Source organism: Serinus canaria, chromosome 1A (assembly GCF_022539315.1).
Source record: "Serinus canaria isolate serCan28SL12 chromosome 1A, serCan2020, whole genome shotgun sequence".
NCBI classification, from domain to species: Eukaryota; Metazoa; Chordata; class Aves; order Passeriformes; family Fringillidae; genus Serinus; species Serinus canaria.
In genome coordinates, this window is record NC_066314.1 from 41,464,637 (window position 1) to 41,490,004 (window position 25,368).

The following is a 25,368-nucleotide window of genomic DNA, read 5'->3' on the forward strand; positions in this document are numbered from 1 at the left end:
CCAGACCTCCCACATTGTGGTTAGTCTTATTTTGTGGATTAATTCTGAAAACACCTTGAGCAATTCAAAAGAAAGACACGCATGCCTCCATATTTTGTGAGATCTGAAGCTTGTGTTTATAGGTATATTGAATTGCTCAGAACTCGAAACCAGATTTAAATAATAGTGAAGCCTGTATCTGCAGAGCTTCCAGTCAGGAACACCTGAAAGAACAAACAGTTTAGAGGTCCTTGGAATTATATGGCAGCTGAGAAGTTTTCAACAACACGATACTGGACACAGGCACCTAAATGTAACTCCATTACATGTTGTCTGGTGTATAAAATTCTGTCTACTTATTCAGTCCTGATGTCAGGGATGTGCTGACATACATATCTGGGACTTTCAGTTCACCTAAAATGCTTGCCAAAGAGCCATCAGCAACCTCCCCAGCTGCCAGCATCCAGGCAAAAAGGCAATGGGACATGTAAGAGAAGGCAAAGGCAGTACCTACCAGGAGATGTATAAAGAAAATTCTTTTCCTGGTGGCACTAGCAGAAAAAATGTTGTGGGAATGGGAAAGAAGGTACAGTTTTTAGCTAGAGACAGGAAACAATTGTATTATAGCAAACAGGAGAGAATATAAACATTAATACATGCAGGATACAGAAGAAAAGCAAGCACTGGTTAAAAGGTATTTAGGAGAGTGAGAAGCAGAGATTAACAAGAGAGAAGTGGGCAGGGAAAGTGTATATATATTCAGTGGAGATATGGGTGACTCAATGGAACTGTAACTGATACAAGCAGGAGAAAAATAAGGGAGACCAATAGTTCTAGGGAAATGAAAAGAGAAGTAACTGCTCATGGAATAGGGACCTTGAAGCTTGGGGATCTTTCCTGCCCTTTCGGAAGAGTGCCTCCAACTGCTTGGAGGGTGTTTCCAAGTCATCTGAGCATTTTTCACTTTCCTTAGCACTGCTTGAAACATCCCAAGCTTAACTTTATGATGTCACAAGGAAAATCTCTGATTTACTTTGCAAAAAACAACATCTTGTCTGTCTCTCAGTGACAAGTATTAATGGGCAATCCTGGAACATCTGAGCTGAAGCATTCTCATTTTATAGACCATCTGCTCTCAAACAAGATCCATTCAAATGGCCTCTGTTTGGCCAGATTTCCAGGGCTGTGTATACTGCCCAGGCAGCTGCAGAAGGCAAAATGCAGAGTGAGGGCAGGCAGGGAGACAAGGTCGTTGTGGGTAGGTTTGTGTACAAGAATATCTGTGAGTTCCGAGGGCTAGTCTGCAGCATTTCTATTTGCAGATTTATAGCTGTCAAAGCACTTTGGGGGTCTTGCACCAACTGAAAAAAAGAGAAAAAGAAAAGAAAGAAAGGAGCCCCATGTAATTAGGGTAATTCTGCTGCATGCAGAAATGAAGGTGTTTGATGGCAAAATTGAGATTAAAATCATTGTGGTTGGATACATTCAGGATAAGTCACAGCATTGCCTTAGAAGCCACATTAATCAGTTACTTTAATCACAGCTGCTTTTCATAAATTCAGTCTGTGGATAAAGAAGGCGTGAGGGTACATTGATGCAATTTTCTTACAACTTTAAAGAATAATGAAATAACACCTTTAAATACCTGAGGTTCTTAGACAAATGCTACTACTTGAGAAGAGCAGAGTCATAGTCTAAACTGACTATATTTCCTTTTAAACAATGTCCAGTGTCACAGGAAAAAGGATCTGTCATTTGCTGTGGGAAACCTAAAAATAACAGCTTTTTAAGACTCAGTTCAGAAAAGGACTTTATTCTGTTAACCATTTTGACCTTTTCTTCCTGTCTTCTCCCTTGCAAGGGAAGAAATCATGGGCTATATGCCTGAAAAGAGTAATGGAAAGGCAGATTTTTCTGGTGATTTTTTAAAAGAATGTTTCCTTATATGTCAGTTTGCATAAGAGCTTAAAAGAGAAGATTATATTATTATAACTGTATTTAGTCTAGGCATGTTTGTGACATTCTCATGTTAGTATATCTCTCATTTCATAAATTATCAACTACCTCAAAAAAAGTGGTTTCATCAGCCACTCTTCCTTTCAACAAGTTTCTTACAGATAAAAGGACTTCTGATCCATTCCTTCTGTATCAGGGATCTTTTTGTGTTAGTGCTTTGTTTAAACAGATGTTAAATAAAATTACAAGAATATTGTATGTCTACGAACCAGTCCTGTCAGGTCATGAAGACTGATAATTCCCACTAAAGTGAGAGGATACCTGAGGAGACTTTGAAGACACCCTTCAGATCCTCAAGAGCTTACCCATGTCCTTGGGCATCCTTCGCAACCTCCACTCATCTGGATAAATTTTACTGAGGTTAAGTTAATGGTGTACTTAAGGCTATAGCTTGAGTTGTGGTGTTCTCCTTTTTATCAGTATATGGGCACAGCTCTCTTTGATCTGCACTTATGCATCACCTTCCATCTCAAGATCTTAGATGGCTTTTCAAATGCTAATGAATTCTACCCATTCTACCCTAGGGAAACTGAGATGATGAGAAATTGCAGGAGATACTTAGGTTCACAAATACAACCTACAACTAAGTTGAATACAGCCCAGTGAGATCACTTGTTCCCATACCATGCAGGTAGTACAAGTATCTGTTGCATAGTCTGCTCTTAAAACATCTCTTGCCATCAAAATGCGTCCCCAGCGAATAGAGATGTCTGGTGCTGATGTGATGGGAATTTTGTTCTTTGTGATGTGTTCCCTGGGATATGGAGCTCGTAATTACTGAAGAGAGGGGGTTGGTAATCTTTCAAGAGTGATGAGCCAGATCATAGTTTTCCTTCTCAAATTAGCTCTTCAGTGTGACAGCTGAAACCCAGCAAGATCTGGAAGAAGATGGAGCTCACCGAGGCAAGATGGGACCAGCAGGCTGTGTGAGGTAAGAGAGTAAGTTTTCAAAGACCTAAAAATTCAGGAGTGCTGGAAATACCTGCCTAACACTGACACTGATTTGGAGTTTCCTTGAATCACAGGGCTCAGATCGGCTCGAGAACCTGCTCACCACACCATACGTAGAGTGTGGTGTCCACACTTTAAGTATCCAGCTCGGGTAAGAATTGTTTGAAATATGGCCTCCAGCTGTGGAAGTACTGGACGTACTTTTGGTTAAATAAAGCTTTGGTATCTAAAATGCATCCATCATGCTTCATCACAAGAGTTTCAGGAAAAATAAAGGCTATGCTTAGTATTTGAAGTATTCTAAAAGAAAAATATTGGCTTTTCACTCTTTTGCTCTTTGAATTTTAGTGTTGTCCTTTACATGTGAGATATCTAAGGAGTACTTACACTGTAAAATAGGTGATGAATGAATATGGAATGTTTGGTTTATGTAGATTTCTATGTGGGAGAAAACCATTTTAATTTACACATTCACTCAGTTGGTTGAATCACTGGTGCTATTTGCTTTCATATACATGAGAAGGAATTGGGCAGTTCTTTTATCACTGACTATGTTGAAACAGCAAAATCAAACTCATGTAAATTACTTTCACATAGTTATCTGGCTTAACTTCAATGGGCCTTAAAACTCAAATTTCACAGCCTACATTCTCAAGTGTTTGTTCATTAAAAAAAACTTATTTTGTACACTTCAAATATTTGAACGAGAGAAAAATAATGTGTGAGTGAATGTGCTGCAAACAAGTAAAACTCCCAGTTATCACAAAATTCTAGAATGGTTTGGGTCAGAATGAACCTTTAAGATCACCTTGCTACAATACTACTGCCATGGGGGCTATCAACTTACACTAGACCAGGTAGATCAATGTCCCATCCAACTTGGCCTTGAACACTTTCAGGAATGGGGCATCTACAGCTTCTCTGGAAAACCTGTGTCAGTGTCTCACCATCCTCATGGTGAATAATTTCTTCCTAATACTTAATGTAAACTTACCCTCTTTCAGTTTAAATCCATTACTACTTGTCCTGTTGCTACACACCTTTGTCCAAAGTCTCTCCCTAGTTCTCTCATAGGCTGCTTTTAGGTACTGGAAGGTACTATAAGGTCTCCTCAGAGCCTTTTCTTTTTCAGCCTGAACAACCACAGATGTCTCAGTCTCTTGTCATAGAAGAGGTGCTCCAGCTCTCTAATCATCTTGGTGGCCCTCCTGTGGACTGGCTACAGCAGATCCATGTCTTTCTCATGTTGAGGTCCTCAGATCTGCATGCAGGTGGGGTCTCACAAGAGCAGAGGAGAAGGGCAGAATCCCGTTCCTCACCCTGCTGACCATGCTGCTTTGGAATCAGCCCAACAAATGGTTGGCTTCCTGGGCTGTGAGTTCTGAGGCAGGTCGTGTCCAAATTTTTCAATCAAACAGAATCCCCAAGTTCTTCTCTGCAGGGCTGCTCTCATCCAGTTTGTCACCCAGCCTGTTCTTGTGCTTGGGATTTCCCCAACCCACATGCAGGGCCTGGCATTTGGCCATGGAAAACTTCATGAAGTTTGCACAGCCCTATCTCTCAAGTCTGTCCAGGTCCCTCTGGATAGCATCCTTTCTTTTCTGCATGTTGACCACATCATACAGCCTGTTGTCATCTGAAAACTTGCTGAGGGTGGACTTGATTCCACTCTCCATGGCCCCAGCAGAGATGCTAAGCAGTGCCAGTCCCAATACCAACCCCTGAGGAACCCCATTTGCCTGAGGATCCTCACTTGGATGCAGAGTGGTTGACTGAAAACCTGTGAGCATGACCATCCAGCAAAATCTTTATCCACTGAGTGGTCCATCCAGAAAATCCATGTCTCTCCAGTTTAGAGAGAAGAATGTCAAGCAGGACATCAAATGCTTCACACAGGTCCAGACAGATTAGTTGCTCTTAGATCAGTTGCTCTTTCCTCACCCACCACCACTGTTACCCAGTCACAGAAAGTCACCAAATTGGGCAAACACAATTTGCATTTAGTAAAGTCACGTTGGCTGTCATCAATCACCTCCTTATTTTCCATGTACCTTGGCATAGTTTCCAGGAGGATCTGCTCCATGGTCTTGCTGGGTACAAAGATGAGTTTGACCTGTCTGTAGTTATTATTATTTCCCTTTTTAAAAATTTGCATTATATTTCCCCTTTTTCAGTCAGTGAAAGCTTCCGTGCACATGAGCCATGATGTCTCAAACACGGTGGATAATGGCTTCACCACCTCCTCTGCCAGTTCCCTCAGGACCTGTGGATGCATCTCATCAGGTCCCATGGACTTGTGCGACTTCCAGGATGTTCTCAAACCTGATCTTCTACAGCAGGCAGGTGTTCATTCTACCAGTCCCTGACTTTGTGTTATGTGACTTGGGCAGTGTGGCATAGCTCCTGAGTTTGGAGATGATCCTCGAATATTAACCAGCTTTCTTGGGCCCCTCTTCGCTACAGGGTTTTATCCCATGGCACTCTCCCAAGCAGGGCCCTGAAGAGGCCAAAGTCTGATCTCCTGAAGTCCAGGACAGTGAGCTTTCTGTGCACCCTCCTTGTCCCCTAAGGAGCTTGGACTCCACCATTGCATGGTCACTGCAGCCCAGGATGTTCTTAAATTTTACATTCCCCACCAGCCCCTCCTCGTTGGTGGGAAAAAGTCCAGCACAGTACCTCACATCATTGGCTCCTCTATCACTTGGAGAAGGAAGTTCTTATCAGTACCTTCCAAGAATCTTCTGGGTTACCCATGACCTGCTGTGCAGTCCCTCCAACTAATATGGGGATGGTTGAAGTGCCCCATGAGGACCAGGGCTTGTGAATGTGTGGCTGCTTCTGTCTGCTTAGAGAGGGCCTCACCTGCTCGGTCTTCTTGGTCAGTCAGCCTGTAGCAGACCCTCAGTATAATGTCATCTTTGCCTGCCCTCTCTTTAATCCTGACCCATAAGCTCTCAATCAGCTTCTCATCCACCATCAGGCAGAGGGAGCTTCATTCGCTCCAGAGTTCCACTGACATAGAGGCAACATCCTCTCCTTGTCTCCCCTGCCTGTTCTTCCTAAAATGTCTGTACCCTTCTCTTCCAATAATCCAGTCAAAAGGGCCACATCTACATGGTGCCAATATGATCATAGTCCTGTAGGTGTGGGCACGCCCCTAAGTGCTCATGTTTACTCCCCACGCTATGTGCATTTGCATAGAGGCATTTAATTTGGGTCCCCAATGAGGCTGACTTTCTGGCTAAAGTGGAAGGAAGTCCTCTGTGCTTCTCCTCAGATGCTCTCTTGCAGAAGGCATGCAATTCCTCTGAAAACTCTGGGCATCTATTGCTGACACTAGAATTATTTTCAGCAATCCTAATAAGCCAAAGATTGAGCTAATAGGTTTTTTTATTTTGTTTGGAAACAAGTCATAGGAAGGAAAAATAACTAATATTGTAACCTACTGCCACAATAGCCTATGTTGTGCAGCACTACAGGCTGGGGACAGAGTGGCTGGACAGCAGCCAGGCAGAAAGTGACCTGGGAGTGCTGACTGAGAGCAGCTGGACATGACCTAGCAGTGCGCCCACATGGCCCAGAAAGCCAGTAGCATTCTGGCCTGTATCAGGAATAGCGTGGCCAGCAGGATCAGGAAAGTGGTTTATCCCCTGTACTTGGCACTGGTGAGGCCACACCTTGAGTGCTGTGACCAGTTCTGGGCCCCTGAGTTGAGGAAGGATGTTGAGATGCTGGAGCATGTCCAGAGAAGAACAATAAGGCTGGTGAAGGGTGTGGAACACAAGACCTATGAGGAGGTGTTGAGGGAGCTGGGGTGGTTTAGCCTGGAGGAGAGGAGGCTTGGGAGACACCTTACTGCTCTCTACAACTCCCCAAAAGGAGGTTGTAGCCAGGGGGGTTGGTGTCTTTTCCCAGACAACCAGGGGCAGGATGAAAGGACACAATCTTAAACTGCACCAGGGGAGGTTTATTTTGAACATGAGGAAAAAGTTCTTCCCAGACAGAGTCATTGGTCATTGGAATGGGCTGCCCAGGGAGGTGATGGAGTCACTGTCCCTGGAGGTGTTAAAGAAAGAGTGGACATGGCATCAATGCCATGGTCTAGTTGACAAGGTTGGGCTCGATGATCTCAGCAGGTTTTCCAACCTAGTTGATTGTCTGATTCTATTTCTATATCTTGTATCTCCTATCATAATACAGCATTTTAATGAAACAAATACCATGGAATATAATAAACTCTCACTTATCTGTCCTTTTTTTCCAGTACAAGTAAATCAGATGAGAGCATCCTTGAAAATGTTAAATATTGCCACTCTCTCCTCCAAATCTTAAGTCAATTACTTTTACACTACAGTGGGTCTAAAAGAAGTAGAGTAATACAGGTTCAAGTTTTATAGCATTCACCAGTTTCAAACACCTTTCTTTTAAAGTATCAAAAATGAGTCTTGGTTTAGAGAACCTGAAAATGAGGACAATCCAAACCAGTGTATGCTTTTCAAATTTTCTTTCTATGTCATTGGTAACAGTTCCCTAGTTCTGCAAAGCTGACTTTTTTGTCCGATGAACTGTGCAGGACACAAATGCTAACCCTTACCACCTTTTCCATTTAAAACCCTATTCCACAGAAGTAGGAAAACAAAACACCAAAAAAGAAAAGAGCATTTCACTCTAAATTCAGCATTAACTAATCTGACGAGGAGAAAATAAGTTACAAATAATCTCCAATATACTGCTGCAGTGAATTATCTGAAATTTTGAACTCATTTATGTTAGAAAAGACACCACAATATGAGAGGACTCTCAGCCTTTTTCTATCTTAAATATGGCACAAGTGACTCATCAGTTAGCAAAGACTAGAAGTTAAAAAGAGATGGGTTTGTGTAGAAAAATTCTGGCACTGAGCATACAAACAAAAAAAAAAGAATAATAAAAGTTCTGTGGACAGGACAGGACTATGAGAAAACAAATGTAATACTAGAAATATTTCTTAAACATTGTCCTTAATAAAGCATTATAAATCTAAAACCCAAATTGGAAGTGGTTAGAAAGAAAAAAAATTAAAAATATATAATTTTTCCTTTTTCTGTAAGCAAATGATTGCAACCTGAGGAGAGGGAAGCTCAATGACTTTGCTACAGCATCTTTCCCAGTGTAAGGAGGCCTTCTGGTGGTCAGAACAGTGAATATTTCTTTTAGAGAGCATTACTCATCCAAATGTATGTGACCTTCAAATTTATTAACATAGAAATTAAAATTAATCCATTGCATAGAAGGCTGTTTTAAGGATTTAAGCAGTGATTGTTTATGCCTTGACCTTTTGCAGCTACTGCATCAATTTTGTCCTTTTTCAGTCAGTGTATGGGGAAATATGGCACTTAGCTTGAGTATGTAGTGCCAAAACTTTGCTTAAGTGAGACTGCAATGGTCTCACATGCTGTTATAAACCATCCAGCCCCTACATTTTATTTGAACAATTAAAATTTAAAAGAATTGCAATAAAATATTTTTCAATAAACTATCTCTTAATAACTTTTTTAACTTGAATGTTGATTATCTGAACAGTCTCTTTCCATATTTTTAAGACTCCTGGGCTCTTTTTTTTCCCTCAGCCTGAAAAATTCCCCTTCATGAAGTACACCCAGATACCCATCATGATATCTATTTTGGTATGTTTTATTTTAAATTAAGAGATTTTATGGTATTCAACCCAAAAAGTGTTTAGTCCTAGAATACTTATTTTCTCCCTAAATTCAGAGATTACATTGTGGCAAGAGATTTCTTCAATGCTTCGCTTAGAATAAATATTGCCAGCTGACACCTAGAGAAAGGGGAATTTTTTGAGTCCATTGATAGTGAAAATGCCTTCCAACATATAGCAAGCACTGACAATGCTGGGGATGCAGTTGAATGAAAAAATATGTTCTTGCTAGTTTTCAGTCTGGTTTGCACTGTGCCCTGAAGCATGAAGAAATTGGCATTGGTGTTTCTTCAAGATTCTCAACTAAGCTCTTAAAAAAAGAGCATTAGATTTTAGCAGTAACCAGCAAGGTCATCAACAGCTTGTATCAGCTTTTTATGCACTGAACAACTTTACACTTCATCTTTTGAAGAAGACACTTGTCTACTTCTCAAAGAGCCCTAATCTATATTAGCAGGTCTGCCACCATTAACTGGGCTCTGCCCATTGTGAGAGACCTTTTTTTGATATTCCAGAGGAAGGTCATTAAAGCCTGTTTGCAAGAGGTGATTGTGTTCCATTCCAGAAAAATTCTCAGCCAGCCAGACATGTCTGAGTTACATGAATCCTGGAAAATTCAACTTAAAGGCACAGCTGTTCTGTAGAACACTGGAATTTCCTAGACGTTCTTCACTGCAATGAAAAACCTCTCAGAGGGACGCTATGGTAAATTTGAAATACTGTAAAAATTTTAATCAACTATAAATCACCAGTCAAATGAAATCCATCCAGAAGTGTTATATGAGGATCTTCTTGGGTTTTCTTTAAGCTAGGCTTGTTTGGTTTTTTAAGAAAAAATTTCAGCCTGTCCTTCAGCATTATTAACTACAACCATCAGATGGCAGTCCACAGTCAAGTAAGAAATATATTCCCAGTATTTGGGTGGAGTTACATGGACAGCAACTTGCTTTCAATCTTTTTCTGGAATCCAAAGAAGAGAAACTGATTTCAAGATTCTCCTCCCTTGTTTCAAGTTTTTCAATTCTTTCTGGACCGTGAAATCTGGCCTTTCTTTTTCTTCCAAACTTGAATTGAAAAATCACTGTGACAGTGCAAATATATCCCAAGAGTGAATGGCTTTTCCCTTCAAGTTTTTCCAAAAGTTGTAGCTCTCTGACCTGTACTAATCTCTCCTACTCTTCTGTTAAGGAGTTTTCTAGTTGAAAAAAAAAAAAAACCAAAACCAACAAAACAACCAAAAATCAAAATCACAAACAAAAAAGATAAAAAGAATCATAAAGAAATCAGGAGCATTGATACAGGAGAATGACGATTTTATGTTATACTTGCATAGAAAAGCATCAGTCTTGTCTACAGGTGGGAAATTGTAGTGGTCATCCTCCTTATTCACTGGGAACTCATTAAAAAAACAACAGAGATTTGTTCACAATTTTTTAAAAAACATTGCTTTAAGAGTGGTATCAAATCTGAATACAAATTTTCTCCTACATTTTTTTCCAGTTCTGAAACATTTTTTGGGAGCTCTTCAGGACCAGAGCTCTTAAGAACAACTGTAAAGCTTCAGGTTAGCCTGCCACTAGTATTTCTCAGTACCTTTTAGGAAACTTGATTATGATTTGGGGAGAAGTAGTGGTAAATCTTACTTTTAAAACTATGTTAAAAATTGGTTCCTATAATGTTATGTTTCTTGATCGTGTTCCAAGGACTCCTTTTGTCCTTGTTTGTGCACTAGGGGAGAGCTGGGACAGGGATTAGTTTTTGTGAGAAGAAACCAGGGATTTGATGTAATTTCTGGTTTATTGGCAAAACTCAGCGGGCATTTCTTGTCAAACCATGAGAAGGAGTTAAAAGATGCACTGACTCACAGTGTATCTATCCCAAAGATGCTATCAGCCAGTGATAGATAGGACTGTAAAAACTGAGAATAAGAAACGCTTTGCTTTTTGATCCAGAACAAAAGATGTCTGAGATCCATTCCAGCTTCTCTTTTTTAACAGTGGGGCCTGTGGCATTTTGAACATATTTGTCTTCTAGCCTTCCCGATTCCCTGGATACCCTGTCAGATCAGATAAAATTTATTAGTGTCATGAATATTTTGTTAGTTCCAGTGTTCAGAGTTTGCCTTGTCTTTAGTTTATCCTCCAATACATCTTGCTTTACAGCCAACAGCACATAACTTGGTACAAAATATCTACTGGAAAGCCAAAAGCAGCCTTCTTCATTATGTGAAGCAGCCTTCAACATTATGACTTGGCCTCTGGGTGTAAGCCAAGTTGAGAAGGTTCATGAATCTCAAAAAGTACTGATTATCTTAACACACATTAGAAAAGACCCTTGCTGGCCAGCTCACTGGATGGGAGATTTACCAGCTGGTAGTCAGTGGTAGCTCATTGATCCCAGTTGCCTCTTAATATACTGGCCTATTTATTCTCTCTAAAGCATGATAGTTTCCCATGAATTTGATGGTCATGTATTAGATAGTCCCTTCTTCACAATCACTACAGAACTGTAACCCCCTTTGTTAAAGATTCTTACTGTGATCTTTCTGTCTGCCAGAAAATGCTTCTGATCATAAAACCTTAATGTTCCTCTCTCTGATCAGGATGGAAGTGGAACTGGAGGGATGTTCTTGCCCAGTTTAGCACTAAAACCATGTTTACAGAGAGGCTGTGCACACAGACACTAGCCTTGTTATTTAAACAAAATATCACTTACATCAAATCAGTCTTTCCTCAAAGTACTTAGTGATTTTTAGATGCAGGCATGTACTAGATTCAGCTTAAGCTTATTACAATGGAGTCATCTCTCAGGTCACTGTAGAGGTCTAATGAGCAGCCCAGGGAGACCATTTGCAGACTTTTCATGTCCCATTACTTTCTCTGATATTTCTAGAACACTCACACAAGAGTAAGTATGCTTTTGACAAAACAGTCTTATTCTAGGATGTAAAGGCCTTTTGGTAATGCTATGTGACAATGCCAGATTTTCAGTGCCTTTCCTTGTGATGTATCTGTGAATAAATTTCCAAAATAAGAAAATACCCTTATTGTTGAGTATCTGAATACCTCCAGAGTCTGTTGTTCATATGTGGTGAATGACTGGTTCACTCTATTTCATTGCTGTCATGGTATTCTGGGCTTAGTAAGGAAATGGCCTTGCCCTCCCCATGAGTTCAGCTATGGACACATATATGGCTCCAGTGAGCAGAGGGCAGGCCAAGAGAGTCTGAAAAAGCACCAGACATATGCAAACTAAGAATAGGATTTGTAGAAGACAACCTGAAACATTTGAGTTATTGTATGGTTGAGATATTTCTCTTCATATTAATTCATTTATGAGTACAGAGACTCCATTCCGAGGTATTTTGAGATTTTGATTTGACAATGTCTATGTACATAAAATAATGTAACTTGGAATTACACCAAGGGAAAGCTTATATTTTATTAATTTTACTAATTAACTATAAACAAGTGGTTCCATTTTTGAACAGAACACTTCCACATGGAAACAATGAAAAAATTGTACTATATTAATGTTGCTACTTGAACTTAACATGTAAACTAATATGAAATTACAATCCAATCATTGATGCAGCTGAGTCAAACTGTTATTTTCAATTTCGTAATAATTTTTAAGGTGGCTTATGCCATCTTAACTTGTCATTTGCTTCATTTACTTACCTTTTCCTACATTAAAATCTTGGGCTTATTGCATTAAGACGGCAGCTTTTCCAAGAAACTTGATTTTTCACTAGTCTGATATCTAGCCAGAAGCCAGAAAGATATCTGGATCCATGTTTGGAAATTACTATAGAGGTTATCAGTTACACCTATAAGTTAGTAGGTCATAAGGAATCACTAGAAAATAGGCAAGACTTACTTTTTGAAGACAAATTTAAAGAGTCGCTTTTCCTCCTCTGCAGTTTAATTTTTTTTCTGACCTTTACTATCCAAACTTATTTGGGTTTCTGGACATGCTGAAAAATGTTTCTTTTTCAGAGTTATCTGAGGTGCAAATGGAATTAGAAGTTAAAGCTTTTCTGTGCCTTTCACAGTAAATTTGCTACCAGGTACTTTTCAAGAATAAAACAAAGAGTACACTGAATAATATTTAGATATTCTTATATAGGTGTCTAATGGAATAGTGGCTCATTCATAACCTGACATAAGTAAAATACATTGAGTGATTGAACATCCTTACACAGTCTTGTTAACAGCTAGAAGTATTCCTGTGTCCCTCTTGCATAGTGCTGCAGCCACATCTCACATAGAGACAGCTACTGATCACTTGAGAGTTGCTGTCTTAGTGCAGCTGTGGAATGCTTCTGTGTAGAAAATGAATACATGGGGTTTTAGCTCATGTAAAAAAGCTTATATGAGTTTGGAAAGTTTTTCCATATTGAAAATAAAAAAGTACTCTTGTGATCTGTGAAATTAGACTACCTGATTATTAATACAAATTGATATAGGAGGAATCCAACTCTGTGTTCTTCTCCCATCTTCTCTCAATGCAGAATGTATATATTTTTGGCAGCCAGAATTATGTGCCAGAAATTTGATATTCTTGACCACTCTGACACATACAAGAAACAAACAAGAAATGGGCATTTGCTATGTGTGTTGCCACAGGCAGCCTTGTTGAAGAGCTGGCATTTGCAGTGGTATTCCTTGTATGGCTCTAAACCTGTCCTTGCTTTTATGAACACCCAAAGTCAGCTGTCTGACCACATTGCAAGAGGGCACTAGGCCATCTGAACAGGTGGCCACGAGCACTGACACAGAAAGATGCTCCTCACGTGTGCTTACCAAGGGCACAATTTCCTGCTGGACCATACTGAGCTTGTGCACAGAGAGAGGGATGTGCACTCATTAATCCAGCTCTGAGCTGTATTAAGTTTAAAAATAGCTTTTGTGACAGCATGGTGATAGTTTCTGACCCACTTAAATTTAGCAGAACAGCATATAAGCAACAGAGATTTCTGGTAAGCCTTCAGTGCTCAGCAGAATGGATCAGAGTAGTGCAGACTAATTTAGTCCAGCTAGCACAGAGATAGTTATTAGTCTTCCAGAGTGGAGAGGAAAAAGACCAGCAAAATTTGACAGCAGCCTTGATATCCAAGCAGACAAGGGTCATCTCTGAATGAGTTTATGCCTCTCAACAAGGAACAGAGTATATTATTAATATGAAAGCTCATCCTGTAAATTTAAACATAGTTTAGATGGTTAAGGAGTAAAAATTTACTACAAACTAAAAATATATTTCAGAAAAAAATACATTCACACTAATAGAGCAGTTTCCACTCACTAAGAGGAACAGTTTTGTACATGTTAAAATATTGCATCATAAAAGGTTAGTTCAGATGTAAATTCACATATCATTGCTTCACATGTTGCTGTACTCTTGGCAGGAATGTAAATCAATGCAGCTTCATTAGAGGAAAGAGAGGCACATGTATTTACATGCTCAGAAGCATCAGGAGCAGGATTGTCTGTTGTAGCCTCTTTATATTGCACCAAGTTAGATGAGAGTCCTTGCCTATAGCCTTGGTCACAAATATTCCATGACGGAATGACAGGAGTGCGTGAAGGTCATTGCAAATTATGTTCTGATGTGTAAAGCACACTCTGCCTTTTTTGCTATATTCAGGAGGCCCAGTTGTGCTAGGGGAGACCCATCCCACACTAAGTAGAGCAGCTCCACAGAGACCACTGTTTCAGAGACATAGCTGTGTCAAAGAATTCCAAAATTATTGATGTAGTTACTTGAGTAAAAAGAAGCCATTATCAGAGAAGCCATATCTACTTGGAAAACATTTTTCCTTGCAAAATCAGGATTCTCTGGAGTTGCTTTGTACACATGTACCACTGATCTCTTACACATTCTTAATAGAATATGTGGCATTTCACAGATGTTTCCCACCAGAAGCATATTGACATTTCAGAGCTTGCTATAATAATAGTGATTGTGAGCTAATAACTTCTCAGTTTCACTTAACTCTTTTGCAAAGCCTATTCTTGGCTGAAGCTATTCTAAACTCAAGCCACTAGAAGGCAAACAAGCAACATCTGGTTTTCCAAGGCAGGGACTGAAACTGTTGCAGGAGTGGAGTGAATGTATTCATTCCTGCTAGCATTGTTTCCATAACTTTTCTGTTTTCCCTCTCTCTCTCTGTACATGGGGTTTATTAATATTCTGGTACAAAAGAACTTGTGAAAACATGAATGCTATATATTTTAAAGTGCACACATTATCATTTAAAGTGTTTTGTTTCATATAAGAGCTGACAATTTTTAACAGCATTCAATAAGAAGTACTTCAGTAAGATCAAACTCATCTCCATGCAGGAGTGCTAACAAAGAGGCTGCTGATGGGAGTAATTTTTAAAAAGAAAATCCTTTGCAATTGGGACCACATACACTTGCACTTATCTGGTGTCAGTAATTCTGGAAGTAACAGCAGAAAACATACTAACATTAAGATTATAAGGGATTTTTGTGGTCAGACCTGCAATATAAAATTTGGGAAATCTGTCACTTCACTAAATGATTTCAATAGCTGTAGTTAAAATAGAGAAATACATTTTATAAATAGGCTGATTTGTGTTGTAAGATTGTGAGAAATCGGTATCTATTCTAAAGCTGAAAAATTGGTCACTCTGCTAAACTACATGCACTTTTAAAATTGCATCTCCCTTCTAAGCTAGGTTTATTTAATATTATTACTATTTCTATTAGAGACTGTTGCATATTTCTGGAATAGATTGAAGAGCTGTGTCTTCTAATCTGACTGTTACAGGAATTTATACACTATATTCCTGTACCTTCTTCCATTCTTCAAATAAGTTAAATGAACTGAGCTTCTTAGGCTTTATATTATGCAAATGTTTTCTAATTCTTTATCATTCTTATGGCTCTTTAAAAAGTTTTTTCATCCAGAACGCATCTAATGGAATAAGAGCAATTGTAGGAGTGCCATCGAGGGAGAGGGAAGGAGAAAAGAAGATGCTGGCCTTGTATGTATTTTGATTTTCCTTTATCCTTAGGTCTGTGCATATCATTCACCAGAAATGTGCTCCAGATCACGTTTTTTCATTATGAGCTGAGCTTTCTCTGGTATTTCCTGGTACGACACCAATTCTTTCCCAACTTCAGAAAGGTGAAGTTTCTAAAACTTGAAGTGTGTTTGATAGAGTTAACTGATGCAAGCTGTTAACAAGCTGAGCAGCAAGAGTCCACTCATCCTCATGGCCTCGACAGAACTAAATTTGGCTAGAGATGTTAATGATCAATACTAATGAGAAAGTCAATCATGTAGGCACACGAAAGGCTGCAAGAAAACAGCTGCTGTTTTTGTACACCAGATGAAAATGTAGCCAGTGGTGTGTAATTGGAAAGTCATGGCTTCTTGTTGGCCTCAGTACACCTACTTTTTGTCTGCTTACCAGTCAACAAGTTATTTAAATTACTCAGTGACCACTAGTCCAACATCTCCATTACATACCGCCTCAGAATTTTTTGCATAGCGGAAAATTTTTGTGATTATTTTTCCAAGTCAATAAGAAAAATGTAAATGGAAGAAAGCTGGAATTCCTGTATATTCTTCCTCATATGCTCTCTAGGAATATCTGTGCTGAAGAAATGAGACAACAGCAATATTTAGAAAACAACATGGCAGGAACTCAGGCTGGCACAGTAGAACAATTCTGCACTCCAATTTGTTGTTAAAATTACCTCAAAACCCTGTTCTGCTGTCATTAGGTTTTGCACCAATTAAACTCTAAAATAAACTAGTCTTTTCTAAATCATTTAGTCATTCCTTTACTTTCTATGTATGGTATAAATTTTAGGCACCTCTTCTGTGCCTGACCACTGTTTATGACAGCTGTTAATGAAGGAAGATTGAGTAGCAAAGATTTCTAGCCAGCCACCAGTCAGCTTCATTCATGTTATTGTAGGAAGAAGTTGAAAACAACTTAGCAATTTGGGTAAATGAGGAGGAGAATCAATAGAGAGTATTCATAACTATAACAAGGCAAACATCATTAAAAGCTTTATCTTGATCACACTGCCTGCTTTCGTTTGAGTTCTTCAAACAAACAGTCCACGTGTTGCATTACCAGCACATCCATCCCAGCCTTCTGGCTTTTCCTCTGCTGAGCAGGGAGCTGGCAGGCACTGCTGGCTGCACCAGGGACAAATTGGCATTCCTTAAGGAAAAAAAAAGCAATAGGTATCTATAATTTACTGTTTCTAACTGAAAGTGGAAAATATTTCATTAAATAACACAGTGGAGTTATCTTTGAAACCTTTTATAAATCATAAAGATAAATCACAGAGACCAGTGTGTCAAACACACAGTAACACAACACTGAAAAACATTGAAAAAAAGAGTCTATATAAGTAGTGCTAATTGTTTGCCTCTTGCCATAGGCATGCTTTATTAGAGTAAGATCATCTCTCAAAAAAATCTGAAGAGTGTTTGCAAATGGTCTATGGAAACATTTTCCATATTAATATTTCATTTACTGTTTTATAAACTGCTGAAACCTTCAGACTTAATTCATGCTTGCTAATCAATGTCCTTTTCATGAGAGTATAGCATTCCTCTCTTCCTCTAAATGTATGCAAGTAAAATCAGAGGTGTTTGTATGAAAAGAAGTTTCTGGAGATATTTTATTTAATAATTTCTGGAATTTATTTTAAAGCTAATGAAAAGAAGAAATCAATTCTGATTTCAATTAAAGAAAATTACTGAATTCTCACAGGCTACTTTTTAAAATCTTATCTTCAAAGACTTTTTTTCAAAAAATCCAATATCCCACACATTAATCACATAAAAACAATTAAATCTTTGCCACAGAATACAAGGGTGTGTATCAATGATATGAGTATTTTGACATACAAGTTCTGAGGTTAAAAAAAAAATCAGTTACAGATTACTTGTATACTTTGTTTTCTTACTGTTTTACTCATATTAAATCAACAAACAACTGATGTGTGTTCTCACTGTATGTTACCCAAAATAACAGTTGAAATATGACTTTATTATGAGCATACCTATGGTTATACAAATATATAATCAATAGCCCTCACATTAAGAGAATTTCTAAATTGATGTTGCATACATATATCCATATCTATGATGTATAAAAAACTTGAATACTTTAGGAACTGCCAGGGTTCATTTTTACATGTTTGCTCTAATTATATAGAGACTGTAAGGCTCTATATAATTAGACTTTCTATACATTAAATATTTCAGTATCTTATGTATTGTAACCGTTTGGTGTTTCTTTAGGGGGGGATAGGGACTTGAGATGTATTTTGAGTTGAATAGTCCCTGCAAACAAGTAAAGTGTGACGGTGTTCACAGGGGTCCATGGATGAGGGAAGAGACAAGAATGTTGACTCCATGTTTCAGAAGGCTTGGTTTATTATTTTATGATCTATATTATATTAAAACTATACTAAAAGAATAGAAGAAAGGATTTAATCAGAAGGCTTAGCTAAGAATAGAAAAATAATCAATAACAAAGGCTCAGACTGACCAAAACTGTGTGAGACAGCTAGACTTTGGCCATTAATTAGAAACAACCAGATGAGACCAATCCCAGATCCACCTGTTGCATTCCACAGCAGCAGATAATCATTGTTTACATTTTGTTCCTGAGGCCTCTCAGCTTCTGAGGAGAAAAAATCCTAAGGAAAGGATTTTTCAGAAAAGATCATGGCTACAGTAAATCAATGAAAAGCTGTGTGAATATGTGACTCCTAATGACAAGCACTGAAACTTTTGAGTTCAAATTGCCAGCACTCAGCTAGGAAGTGAGATGTTCTGGGTGAGACTAAAACTAGGATCTATTCATTTGTAGCTCAACAGTACATTTGTCTTTTCAGCCTTGTGCCACACATGCTTGAGCTCAGCCAACCTCCCTCTTTCCCCCCACCCTGGTGGAATGGGGAGGACACTCAAAGCCAAACATGTATGTTGAGACAAGAGTTTAATAAATGAAAATAAATTCAAAATAATAATGGTAAATAATAACAATAATAATAATTGTAATAAAAAAGAGAAAATCAAGTAGTGTACAATGCACTTGCTCATCAAGCACTGACTGATGTCAGAATCCCTTTCCCAAACCCAGATCCACCGCATTCCCTGATAATTCCTCCCAGTTTCTTTTGTGTACCTCCTCACTGGCAGAGCAAAAGACAAGGAAAAAAGTCCTTGACTAAGATAAACATGGCTTAGCAAAAAACCAAAACAGCAGCGTGTTATCAACATCATTCTCATTCTGAATCCAAAACACAGCTCTGTAACAGTTCCTGAGAGGAGCCCACCATATCCTAGCTGAAATCAGGACAATGCTACACCTGCCTCTGGTAGAAATAACACTGGGATAAGTGCTCTGCCCTTCTCTCTGCTGCCTGCAAGACATGAGGCTGCCCTGCAGGCCTGGAGCTGGGGTGCCCTGGGAGGAGTAGGGACCAGCATGGAAGCAGAGAAATTGCTCCTGAAAAAGCTTCTGAAATTGTTCCTGAAAAAGCCTGCTTCCAGCAGTCTGCTGCCGGGCAGCTAAAAGTGGAAGGATAAACTTTAACCTGCTGAGAACTGGCTGTGCCCACCACTGAGGAAGAATGGCATGAGGCTTACCAACACAAACCAGCCCCACCCTAAAACAGTGCTTTCTAAGTGAGGAAAAATAAGTTTCCACTGCTGCAGCAGGGTTTGCTCTGGCATGCAGTGTAGCTCTGTTCTGGCCAAATAATGACATCTTTCAGTATTATCTGGTAGGCCCAGCTGTCAAAGTGAGAAAATATTGGAGTTTTTTCTATTTTCAATGTTTTCCCCTCTGTATTAACAATCTGAAGTTGCTGTTTTGCAGCAAGTATATTGTTGGGTTTTCAACTGACACCAATCACTATTCCTTGAGATTTCATTTGAAATAATGTTATACAGTGGAATTCCCTTTCATTCTAACAAAAGGTGGAATTGAATCAAGATTTACTAAACTCTGCTAAACTTCTGAGAGTTTTTTTAACTTTTTTTAATTAAAGAAACAATCATGAAGTATTAAGATCACCTTCTAGCTTTTCTTTGAGATGAGTGCCAGTAATCTGTTCATTTCAGCACATAACATCACCAGAGGCATTAAAAGGAAAGTCTTTCTAAAGGTGTTTGGTGACTCATCTCCCAGTGGTGTTGTAAGAATTAATTAGCTAATGCCAGTACAGCATTATATAAATGCTAAGTACTATTGTTGACAGATTAGGGTTATGAGTGCCAAGTGGCAGCATGAGCTTTGTTACTGAGAGTTGTCTCTCGAAGCAGAAGAGATCCCTCTCAGGAATGACATGATAAATCACTCTTCCTGGCTTTTCAGCCTTTCTCTCTCACAGAATTACTGAGGATGACACGAGTCACACTGGTGGGGTTTGTGACAGCAATCCAGGAAGGAATTTCAATATGCTAAAAGTCAATTAGGTAGAAGTTTCCTCTACCATTAAGTGAATCATGGAGCAATATCCCACAGAGAGAACTGTCAAGTCCCATTTGTCTGCAGCTCAGCAACCATGCACTGTGTAATCTAGGATCAATAAACCAAAACCTGGAAGGGGCACAAGGCACAACACTACCATTTCTACTGTACCAGCCATTTAGAAACCTCTGCATTTATGGTTCCAGCCCCCAGAAAGAGTCAATGCAAGCAGCTGTAAATGTATACTCAGCTCATTTTCCAGTAGCACAAGCAGTGATCATCAATCTTAAATGACAAGTTTTAGCCTTGGCTGCTTAGCTGCTTTGATTCAAGTAGCTGCTTTCCAGTGTGTTTATATCTTTATATTCTAGAGTGTCTGTGCAGAGCTGATTCTCTTTAATTTCTATTATTTTAGCAAATAAAATCAATAGAAGTGATGGATTGGTTAGTGTGGCAATTAAAGAGGCTAAAATTTGCAAAAAAAAAAATATAGTCATGTGCATATGAGTTATAGGCAATCTCTCCCTTTCTCTTGTTCCAGCTTATACAATGTGCTAAAACATAATTATTTGAAAACTTCCTGACTTTCAGTGAGGAAAAAACAATGAGTCTGAGCATCCTGTAGAATACAGACATGGCAAACTCATCATAGGTTACTCTCTCTTTCATCACTTTCTAAAAGACTTAATTTTACATGTTTTCCATGCCTCTGTCTAAATTTGCCCTTTTACCAAACACCAAAATATTATAGCATATGAGGCACATCAGCAAATCTCACAGCAAAAGAGTAATCAGGTTTTAATTTCTTCTTCTCAGTCTTTTTGTCTGAGAAGACCCTTGCTAAAAACTAATGCATTAACAAAACCATTGCTGAAAATTTAATTTTACAAGAATTTCCACCATGTTTTACCTCTGTTAGTTCCCTGTTGCAACAAAACAAAAAACACAAGCAAAAACAAAAGATAAAATCACAAAAAAAACCACCAGAGCTTGTTATTCTAGGTGAAAGAAAACACAGATCAGAATAAATTTTGCCTGAGAAAATAAAAGTGCAGATCAGTCTTTACTCCTATGATTATCACCTAATAGGCTGCTCAGAAAGGGCAACTCAGACAAGCAAACTGCATTAAAAGTACATTCTTAATAAATGCTTGCATAGAAATAGGATGTTAAGACATCATCTGTGATGAATAAAAAGGGCTCTGACCTGAAGAGAGTCATTGAGAAAAGGTTGACATTTTTCTGATCATTTCAGCGTCAGGGGCAATTCAAATATTATTAGAAATTTATGAAAAATAGATTAATTAGTTCTTCCCTTTGGAAAATTTTCCTGAAAGTAATCTGTTTCATCGTTTGCCAAAAAATCCAATTTAACATTTCTTGGGTTTGTCTTGCATTCCTGCTTTCTCATTATTCTAGAATAAAAACCCCTCCAGTAACCACCATTTTCTTCCTACTTGCTGTACTTACACTCTGTAATTAAATACTCTGTCATCTTGTTTTAATAAGCTAAACTCTGCATCATTATGGTCTTTCCATTTTCTTCAGTGTTTGAATTATTTCTGAGGCTCTTCATCGTGCCCTGCCCTGTGCAGAACAACCCATACAACACAGAGGAGGAAAAGTTTCCCCCTACTGCACTAATATTTTTCTTAAAAGTGATTTATTTTACTACACAGTCCAGGTTATTTTGTATGCATTGCGTGGTGTTTTCTGCAGAGTTTCTACAAAGCTTCAGGAAAAGCATCTCCAGTGAGATGTAGTGAGAGCAATTCCCTCTGGTGATTGTTTTGGTGGGCTGCAGTTAGTTAGTTCTTAACCTATGTGATGCAGTATGCTTGATTCACCCTGTATAGCATTATTTTTTTAAAGAGAAAGCCAGGTATTACTGACCTGAGTGTCCAGAACATCTCCAAGCAGACTATGAGTTCGGTAAATAAATGAATTTTCATGGAATTAATCTCCTCAGTGAAGAAAAGCATAGTTGTTTGACCATTTTCTATGAAATAACATGGAATTGTACTGATTAAATTTATACTTTTCAATCAGGGGAATACCAGCTTTCTTATCATAGTGCCTGGGAATGAGGACATGCATAATAATCTACATCTAGGGGTCTTCCTACTCGACTTTTGAAAAACTGATGCATTATAAGCACTCAGAATTCTAGCTTAATTCTAGTATGCTGAAATTTTAAGTTCAGTAATCAGATCAGGGATTGCCTCCACCTCAGGCTAGTGAATGCAAGTCGACTGGCCCTGTACAGTTGAATTGCTAACCTAGCATCAAATTTGAACAAACATTGCTAATACACCACGTTTCTGTGCCTCTTGCCTTTGGTGTGCTTGTTCCTTCCAATGTATTTCTGCAGAAAGAAACCTAGAGAGCTGTGCTCAAGTAATGAAGTGATACAACAATATTCATAATTAAATACTCAGTCCCCCAAACCCAAAAAATGTACAAGTGCTGTTAGTCTACTGATTATTGCCTTAGCTGTGCATATGAATGAGTGACTGAACATGAAAATACTCAGTTTTACATCTTCCTAATGTGCTTTTTTTCCCCCAAGAATTTAATGCAAAATTTTTCTGCCACAATAGCATCCACTCTTGGAAAATGGTGCCTATTCCCTGACTTCTATTTAATCCCTGTGATCCCTCTAACCCTGTATGGAATTTCCCTGGTGCCAGGTTATCTGCAACGCTCTCCACCCTCTTCATCTCCTTCAAAATTTCTCTTCGGGCAAGGTCTCTTATCTCTTGTCCAAATTTCTATTTTAAATCTTGTATTCCTGGCTTGCTGTATAGTTCAATAACTGTGCATCATGACTCCTATCTGCACATAATTCACCTCAATTCATACAAACAAAGCCTTTTATTGCCATTTTTTTCCAGGAATTTGTATGGCACACTAAACATGTTCGAATTAATTTAATTTAATGCTCTATTTTGTTGAAAACTGGAGAGTTGCTAAATGAGATTACTTGTTGTGTGCAGCACAGTGACTGCCCACATCTTCTTTAGTTGGAGGCTGGAAGTGAGGCCCTCTGTGATACATTACCAGGGGATGCAGGGTGAATGTTTTCAGGATGAGAGGAGGGAAACAATTTGAGGAACACTTCTGTATCGCTCACAGTTAGCGTGTAGGCTGCTGCCAAATGCTGGTTATTGTCTTCCTTCCTGAAGCACTGGTGAGCACTGCAGCACAATGCTATTTTCAGCTCCTTGACAAGATGATTACAATGTAAAGTCATGCTGCGTGACCAGCATGCCAGGTGTTCGCTGCTCTAGCTCTGCTTTTATTACTTTGGGGATGAGAGAATGATGAAGGGAAGGATTGGAGTTACTTAGATTTTCCAACAGCAGGTCAGCTGAGAGAGCTGGGCTATATTTACTCAATGCATTGGCATAATGTGTCTGTCATTTTCTTTGTCTTACAAATAAAAATTAATTGGAACAAAACTAGCCAAAATAAAATCCTGCCTGTTAGGAATTTCCAAGGCAAAGTTTGCACTTCTGGGAGGTTAAATAGTGCCAAGTTAGGTAGGCTTTCCCTGAGCAGAGCAGGTATTGAGAAGGTTGCTGTTGAGCAAACTCCCCAAAGGAGCCTTTGTGCTCACAGGCACACAGGGAGAGATGTAGCACAGACAATTTTTCCTTCCAGGCCTTTAGTCCCCTGCCAAGAAAAATTAGAGATGGTCTTTGCAATTCTATTTTTTAGTATGCTTTCTTTTCGGTAGGAATTTGAAAGAGATCACATAGACCAGTTCAAAATCAAATAGCTGTAACAATTGATAACTAGCAACCAACATGTTTTCTCCTGAATGTTTGTTTTGTATACTGTGATCAAAAGACATTATTCAGATTCTGACTTCATAGCAGCAAAATTCTCCAAGGTTATCTTGCAGCTGAGAAATACAAAACTGTTTCAAGATACCTATTTAAATCCAAAAAGGCTCAAGTCTGACTGTGTTGTTGGATCCAGATACATTTTAAGATATCTGGCCTAGATTAGCAATTTCCCTTTCTGATGGAAATGGGTCAAAGAACAGTATGAATGGGACAGCAGTAGTTTCTTACAGTGACTTTTTTTTTTAGGCTTAGGAGGTTAAATATGTGTAAGCAGTCCCAAAGGAAAGGAAGGACAGATGATATTAGCTAACAAGGACTTCAAAGAGTCTTTCAAAACTTATCAGTCTAAAGACAAAGTGATAAATGGCAACATAGATGTATGACTCTACAGAAAATAAAGATACATATAGAAAATAAATTAGTCCCAAAGCCATTTCTGATAAAGTAAAATAATATCAATTGTTTTTTTAAAATTTGAGTGACAAATTTTGACTGCCTTTGAAAGAAATTCTAGGGAAGTTTCCTCACAATTCTTAGCTTGAAAAGTCCTGTAGTTCACAAAATTATCACACAAGTTAGGAAAAAGCCTTGCGTTGGTAGAAGCGTCAGAGGAGAAATAAGCTCTATCCTTAAACTATAGCCTAATAAAACCAGACCAATGACCCATTTCTTATTGACACAAAAAGCTTCTTTAGATCAATGGTATGCATTCAAAAGAGCTCTGACAGAGACCAAACTGGATCAGCAGCCTGAAACACCTCTATGTAGTCTTAGGCTCAACTCAGTGCAGATTTATGGTCTTCTAATCTTCCTTAACCATATACAGCAGTAAAAGTGGGAAGTATCTTTGTAAGGATTGAGAGCTAAGGAGAAATTCACCAAAACCACTAGAATCTGGTTATTGACCTGTACAATGATGGAGATCATTCATCTGACAGATTTATTCTGCAGTTACTTATGGTGAAAAAGGAAAGGCAGTCTGACCTGCATGATGCCTCAATTCCCAGAGCCTCACTGAGGCAGTCACAGACATGAACAGAGATTCTGAAGGTGGAAAAATCTACTATCTCAGTAAACAAGCAAACTTTTAAAATATCTTACATTTTCAATCAACTGTCTTCCTGTCCCAACATTTAGCTACCACTTACCACCTTGACATGTTTGTTGTCATAGGAGAAACTGTGATTTGGGGCAGCTGAAGTGTCTCTGATGAAAGCCTGTGTATATGCAAAGAATGTACACAAAGCTCCATTTTCCTGAATGTGGTAGGAACAAACAGCAGAAGGTTATTTCCTTGCTCAGAAATCTACCTTTCCATTTTCAGTAAGTACTCCACTCAACAGAAGCTTTTTGTCTTGGCTTTCTCCCTGGGCCACCCACATTGTCTACTTGTT

At 38.7% G+C, this 25,368-nt stretch overlaps 1 long non-coding RNA gene across 5 annotated transcripts in view; it reads left to right on the forward strand.

The window, feature by feature from the left end:
- Nucleotides 1-25,368, forward strand: part of LOC127060470 (uncharacterized) — a 95,349-nt gene that overhangs the window by 41,109 nt on the left and 28,872 nt on the right. For all 5 annotated transcript variants that reach the window (XR_007779628.1, XR_007779627.1, XR_007779631.1 and 2 more), the window contains 2 exons: nucleotides 2,841-2,926; nucleotides 3,021-3,097. This is a non-coding gene — a long non-coding RNA (uncharacterized LOC127060470). The remainder of the gene's footprint in view (nucleotides 1-2,840; nucleotides 2,927-3,020; nucleotides 3,098-25,368) is intronic.